This window comes from Anarhichas minor, unplaced genomic scaffold, assembly GCF_050575085.1.
Source record: "Anarhichas minor isolate MPS153535 unplaced genomic scaffold, ASM5057508v1 ptg000003l, whole genome shotgun sequence".
In the NCBI taxonomy this organism is placed as follows: Eukaryota; Metazoa; Chordata; class Actinopteri; order Perciformes; family Anarhichadidae; genus Anarhichas; species Anarhichas minor.
In genome coordinates, this window is record NW_027466449.1 from 11,990,480 (window position 1) to 11,998,354 (window position 7,875).

A 7,875-nucleotide genomic window follows, 5' to 3' on the forward strand; every position below is an offset into this window, starting at 1 on the left:
TAATGTTGCTTGGTGGTCCAGCTAATGTATTTGTTATATAATGAATTGATTAGCAAACAGTTACCCTTAACTGACATTCGACACGTTAGAATTTACACATCTTGTGTTGAAATGTTTTTTGTTAAAGAAATATAGACCAATAAACTGCAAAAGACAGACCTACTGGATTTTTCAACCAAAAAGGTTACAATTAACGTTCATGAACTGAAAACACACTATGAAATGGAAAACACGGACAACACCCAGTGACCTGTCAATCACAAGGTAGCCACGCCCTAAAGCATACTCTGCTTTATTGTCTATTTTATTGTAAAATGGGATAATACTTTACTAAATGAACATCATGCTGTATTGAAGAAGACTTGGAACTAGCGGTTGAGATGGCAAACTTATGTTCACAATGTTTTATGAGGTAATACATCTGGTGAGAAGTAGGGTCATTTTCGCAATCGGACTTCTCTTTGCAACCAGGAGCCGCCCCCCTGCTGGCAATTAGAAAGAATGCAGGTGTGTAAGGCACTTTACTTTTGAGATCCAGAGGTTGTTTGATCTTGAAATAGGTTTGGGTTTTCTGGAATAAAATGCAGAAATTTAGGTTTCACTTTCGGTTCTGCAGCTTCCCTCTTCGGTAGCAGGCAAGTTAAAGAACCCCTGAAACATAAAACATAACATTTTCCGTACAAATCGAATACTAAACCTTTTTGTGGCAAAGGGTTTATTTATTTTAAAAGTTCATGTGTTCAAGCAGCAATCCAGCAGGCCACCCTTGACAGGCAGTGCTCTTTGTTACCCTAATGATCAGTTGAGGTCCTCTTCTGCCCACCAACTCTCAGTAATCTCCGTCCATAATAACACAGCTGCCCCAGAAATGTGGCAGGAGGCAGGAGCCCCCAAATCTAAGCGCCTTTGGTGAGGAGGAAGCAAAGCCGCTCTTCGCAGACAGACTGCGAGCAACATAAGGCTCTCCAGCTCTCCCAGGGTTTAATGACTTATTATTTTCCACAGACAGTACGAAAATGAACAGTTTTGTCAGCAGGGACGCTGCTGTGTTGGTGTCACTTCCTGTGTACACACTGTGAGGGGGTTGCAGACTGGGAAATGAAGGGAAACTGACTATTCATTATTATCTGTTCATTTAGTTGGCGTGTTATATCGGAAGATTATTTTCGAGGGTGCTGGTGAAGGATCAGTCACGTACTCAGGAAGAATGAGATAAAATATACAAACGTAAAGCCAAATATTGAAATTATCCAATTATTTATTTCAGATGCTGTCACAATCATGAATTGTCACGACACATTTGTGATTCTTTTCCTGTTATACACTTTGGCTTGTAGAATTTCTGTTTTACACATTGTTGGATTAGAACAGTTTGTTCTCGATGAATTATGGGAGTCCTGGAGGATAAATGACTGACTGTTAAAGTGGACTTTGAGTTAATAATCATAAAAGGCAAGATGACTAACGGCTACTCCAACACTCTCGTACTTGATCACAGCGATAATGAAAATCTTTTTTTGAACATAGAGTAGTTAGCATCCTCTGTTATTTTGTTTGACTGTGTCACTCTGTGCCTCGTAGCCCTGAGCCATATAGCACACATGCATAGATTGTGTGACAGCATGATTAATTGTGTTCGGAGGCAAACTAAACTAGCAGATGGGTTTGTGAGGAGTCCTCAGCAGTGGGGGAGAAGTAACTTCTTATTTATTGTGTGAAAGAGGAGACTGGTATAAAGATAAATCAAACCACAGGAACAGTTTGCTGACGTCTTAGAAAAACGCTGTCTAGGAATCTCCAAATAATATATTTTTCAGAAGGATAAATGGCGTCCAAACTTTCATTTACGCACTTTGATGGCCTTTGTGGCAGGATAAACTCTCACAGTCATATTCAATTTGAAAGACTGAGAAGGGACGTTTTATTGCAAATGCACAGAGAAAAGAGTAGAATTTGCAAATTCCAACTATATTTTTCTTAATGTTCACTCAGCAGATGCAGATGTGCCAACAGAGGTAATATCCTCAAGTAGTGTCCCACTCATATGAAGCACAAAATTGGATTAGACTGCAGATTATCATATAGGCTGCAAGCAGATAACCATGCCTTCAGAAATTATTAATCACAATAAGCCAACGCTAAAGTGTTCTTTCCTCCCAGTGAATGCATCAGCAAGAGCAAATAAACCTGCTTTACATATAAGATAAACTGTAATATGCAACTGCAAGCACAGCACAGCAAAGACTGATGACTGGGTGCAGAAAATGTTCCCTAACTGTACGGTGCAATTTATGTTAAGTAAACACACAAAAAGAAACATGTTTCAATCATTTGCATTTCTCATTACTACAAGGCAGCCGTCATGTTTTTGGGTTGTCTGTCCGTCCGTCTGTATCTCGCATTCACATGAATGTGATATCTCAGGAAAACACCTGTGAGGGAATTTCATTACATCTGACACAAACATCCACAGGGACCCAAGGATGAACTGATTAGAATTTGGTGGTTTAAGGTCACTGTGACCTCACAAAATTCATACGGCAATTAACACAATTTCCCATAAATGCCTAACAGGATACAACGTTAAAAGGGATGACATTTTAAACAGACGTGAATGTAAACTGCGACTTGACTGGTTGGTGGAGGCGATAATCCTAGTTATAATTATGCTTTGCAATTTAGCTTTTATTCTACAGTTTATTGGACAGAATTGCTCAGCAACCAGAAAGATGACATCCTGTAATGATCAAGACTCACAGATGTGTGACCATGAATGTGATGTTGTATTTTTCCAATTTTGTCGGGATCACAGCAGGGAATGTAAACAGCGACTGGGTGAAAAGAAGACAAAGGCCGCCTCAATGTGTAATATGGCATGAACAATGTTTTACATATAAGTCCTCGTAATAATAGTGAACACCAAATGTTTGACAGGGGATTTGTGCTCAGATTACGGTGCGCATACACAGTGATGCCTGATTGAAAGATGTCCTTTATATGACATGGTTTTCAGCACGTGAACAGTTGGGCTCTTGCAACATGAAAAAACAAATACAATGTGCCTCATGTGGATCAGCTTTGAGCGATGGTTGAGCTCATTAAGATGATCTCCCTCACTGCATGATAAACATTGTGGCAGCTGCAAGACATTAAATTACAAACACAAACTGCATGGCGTTGGAGAAATGTGTGAAAGACAGTGAATTGAGTTATACATGTAGCAGGATGCACTGGGGAGCCATGCAGCAGCAAAAAAAGGACATTTGGATTTTGCCTTAGGAACGGAATTGAGTTGTTTTCTAAGATACACCACATACTCATCCTAATTATAAATAAATAAATCGATGGTGGGGTCCCAGTATAACAACCTCTTAAACTACTACTGCATGCTAAAGACAATTATTCAGTGTCATAGCTGAAATAAATATGCCCTCAGGTACATTTTGCAAGCACTGTGAACAATCATAAATAACCCTGCAAATAAAGATAACGAATAATAATGCATGAATAATAAAAAAGGATGCATATAAAAATACATTTTTAAACCCTTATTTATCCAAGGCTTTGCTGACCAAGCCCCGGGAGCATCCAGCCCTCTGTCTGTACAGTTAAGCACAATAATGATGAGTTTGTTCAAAATGTTATGCCAGCGCCACTGAATGTTTTGTTTCTCCCCGAGACCCAGATCTACAAATAATACACCTACTTATTCATGGAGCCCAGGGTGCGTTATTATCAGGCCCATCAAAGCCATCACCACATGGAGAGGCACCGCCGTGCAACAATAAATGTGGAATTCAATTAACCAAAGCACATCTTGACCTATCGTAGCACAACATAAGAAAGCTGTTATTGTCATGTATTGTTGTATAACTGTCCTACATGCAAAAAACAACTGGATGTGCAAGTGAGCTTTGTTTTCTTCTTCTTCTGCAACTTCTCAGTTTTCTCCCTTCGTCAGCAACCCTGTGTTCATCACTTGTTTGCCTCCTCTCGCTTCCTCTGTCATCCCGCTTCTTTCAGACTTCACATTGATGTAACTTCGTTATTGGGGGGGTTTCTTTCACTTTTTCGTCTCCGGGGAGATGCATTGTCATTCAAACCTGCAGTTTGTCAGATCAATAATTTACCCAGCGAATGAATGTGCTGTGCCCTTAAATATGCAACAGAGCATCACGACAACAAATGTTCATTAACCATCAATGTTATGGATGTAACTGCTGTCCAGTCGATTTCCTGCTGCACCATGAGAGGGCTTTATTAGCCGAGTGTTTGTTTGTTTTTATGCTCATAGCAAGAAATAATGCGGGAATGAGTTGATTGACTGAGTAATTCACGTCTTGATAAATTATGCACTTTAAAATCAACTTCATACGATGCCTTGAGGTGACTATAGTTATTCTATATTTAGCCTAATATTGGTGTTTGACATAACTTCACACTAAAAGCACTTATAAATTACTAAAATACAGTGTTTTGTATTTAGCTACAGAACATTAGTATGTTGACCAGCTGTTTGCAAGTTCAAACTCAGTTATAGGTATTTATTAAGTGGCTAACTTACACATCATTAAATCAAAACACAAATCACATAATCAAGTTCTTCTGTAGATATTAGTTGTTACTAAATACGTACGTTATTGCCAGGTGTTGCGTAGGTAACAGAACTAACTGGTTATATGACCTGGAATGAAATATGGTTAACACATCTGACCTGTGTAATTATGATTTCAACTTGGAGATTTAGAATAATTTGTCCCTAAGCACAACATAATATACCTCAAATCTCAAAACATAATGCCAGTAATGTTTTTAACTCAGTAACATCAGTTAGCATTATCATATGTTTGCCTCTCTGAACTGCATTAACATTTATCCATAAAACAATGATCATTTTAGGAATAGTTGGAATGTTTTTTACAGCTAATACTAAAAAAAGTTGTTGTTTAATGGTGCAACCTTGTTTGAAACTAGCTGGCAGTTATTTAGAGCTTAGGAAGGACTTTGCAGACAACCCTATTAAATAATGTTTTTACAATCAGCATGGAAACTTTAACTTTAAAGTGTGTACGTACAGTCTACAGACTGGCCTCATGTAAACAGACTGGCCTCATGTAAACAGGCAGTCTTGCCACTACTAAAATGTAAGCCCTCTAAATGTATCATTTTAGAGAAGCAACGTTTTGTTTACAGCCAGTGCAATTTAGTCAAGGATACCCAGAAGCATTAGAGTGTCAACATCATATTTTTTAATTACTATTCCGTAATTAATGAGGGAGATATTATTTTTCTCCTGAGAGTTATTGGGTCAACAGATGTTAAGTGTGGCTACATAAATACTATAGAATGTCTCCATCTAGTGACTGAACGAGTGCAAACATTCATTTTTTTCAATATGCTTTGTGTTCGCCTATCCCTTGTTCTTGGAGGAACATGGAAGCCGTAAAATCTTGGGCTGATGGTAGATTATTTTTCCATAGTTTTTACAATATATGCCAATGAGGTGGGGCCACAAATTATGAGAATGGCTCCGTTCTGACTGCAGGATCAGACATAAGGGTGATCATATTTGACAGTATGACTGCTCTGGTGAATTAATGATTCAAGTTTAAAGCTGCTATAATCAATATTTTTATCATAACAAAAGCCTAAATGGCTGTGGATATGAAAAGTGTCACTCATTGTGGCAGACCCACAGATAATTGTCACTCCACCCTGCGTGAATTTCTTTATCAGTGGGTGCAGCGTAGGCTGTTGTGCAAACATCCATGAACATCCAATTTGCTGTGACCACACTGACTTGTCCGGCGGAATACAGAATAGTATTTCTGTAGACGTTAAATAAGCAACTGTTTGCTGACAAGTTTGCTATATCAACTTTAATGGATGAAGATGATAAGTGCTGTGTTTACAGCTGCCACCAAGTGGCCTGAAAAAATGATTTAAGGCGGGTGTAAATTTAAGGAATAGAGTAGTTCAACATATAACCGCTTATAAAACCACGTTGTTTTTACAGTTAGCTTTTAGTACTGATTGAACAAACAAGATATATAACGTGTTGCGCTTTAGAGGTGCTCTCAGATTTTGTTACCATTTGGACAGAGCCAGGCTGTTACCCCCAGTTTTCAGTCTTTATGCTAAGCTAAGCTAACCAGCTGCTGGCTGTAGCTCCATGATTATCCATAAAGCGAGTGGTATCAATCGTCTGTTCTTACTCGCAAGAAAGCAAATAGAAGTATTCCCCCCCCCCCCCCCCCCCCCCCAATAAAAGTCTGACTATGTCTTTAAAACTATATCTGTGTGTTTTGTCTAAACGATCAACCACATTCCTGTTCCCTCTGAGGAAGAAAAACCAAGTGTCATAGTGAGAATTTAATTACTAAATCTCACTCAGGTGATATAAAATGTCAGTATCAATTCATAGAAGACCTTCTTTGAGCAGCTAATTTGGCAGCATTTTGTGCAATGTCACTGTGACCGCTGTCTAAGATGTCCGTCAGCAAATCCCACATCTACAATGCCCGAAGGACAAAGTGAGGCCAGAAAACGTTCAACAGCAGGTCACTCTTAATTGCACTGGAAAGGGTAATTCACTCTTTATTTTACATTTTACACTCCAGGCCATCATTTCTTTCTTATCTTTTCAGAATCGCCCTCTGCAGAATAAGAGGCAAAGGTAGAAAACTTCACATGTGTCCTCCATGGACTGAATATTAAGCAGTTTATTAAAATAGAAAGTGTGATTGCCTTCAGGGATATTCCGTGTCAGTGTTCTGCCGGATAAAAAAAAACAACTGAGAAAACCTGACGAATTAATGTATTCATTCATACGATCATCATCTGAATTACATCTTCATATTTTCTGACACTTCTGTTAGTTTAGGCTGAGACATCTTATAAATTGTTTATATGTATATATTTAATTCCTATTCAAGAGCAATACATCTCATTTACAAGGTTTTTTTTGCACAAAGAAAGGGTTGTGAATAGATACTCCTTCAAGCGTGTTGATGATGCTTTTAATTAGAAGATGAGAGAAAATGGCAAACACTCCAAGGCATGGTGGAGGACTGGTGGGATTTCATAATTTAACACTCAGACTTTATTTTTAAACACAGCATTGTTCAAAAGATGAATTTAATAAACTTTTAATGTCCAAATTAATTCAATGTTTTTAAGTCTAAGACAATTTAAATAAGGTAAGCTTGGTGATGATAATTACCTGATAATTAAACTGCCATTAAAGAAACAGTACAGCTTTAGCAGAGCAGCCATAGCAGTGAATCGATGCCAGTCCTTGCAGCTATTCCTCAAAGTGAAAGATCTACAATTTCCTGATATGAGATTAACATCTCGTAGAGCAGGATGTAGATGGACTGATCCCTCCTGACCGTTTTCATGAGGCAGTGAGTCATTACCAGGACTCTGAAAACGAAGCAGCTATATACAGTTCAGCCATCATTCATTTTTTACGCCTTTGTTATTCCTATACCTTGACATGTCAGAACCTCTTACGTCTCCCTTTGACCGGGTTTTGACCCTTTGGTTTATTCTCCTGCACTGCCACCAGAGTTCGCCATAAAATTACAAAATGATTCCAACCTCTCTGAAGTCACATAACACAAACATCGCATGATGTTTCTCTCTATACTGCCAAATTAGGGGTCCCATTTGAATATGGAAGCCCATTTCTGCCAATGTAATGAAAAAGAAAGATCCTGTAAGTCATTATATTGAGGCACTTTCTTAATATAATGACTCTGTATCTCCAAAATATTGTACAGCATACCTTCATTTTGAGATACTCAGTCGTCATGGTGAGAAAGTTTTTCATTATTTTGAGTTACTATGTCCTTGTTTTGCAATAATAAGTTA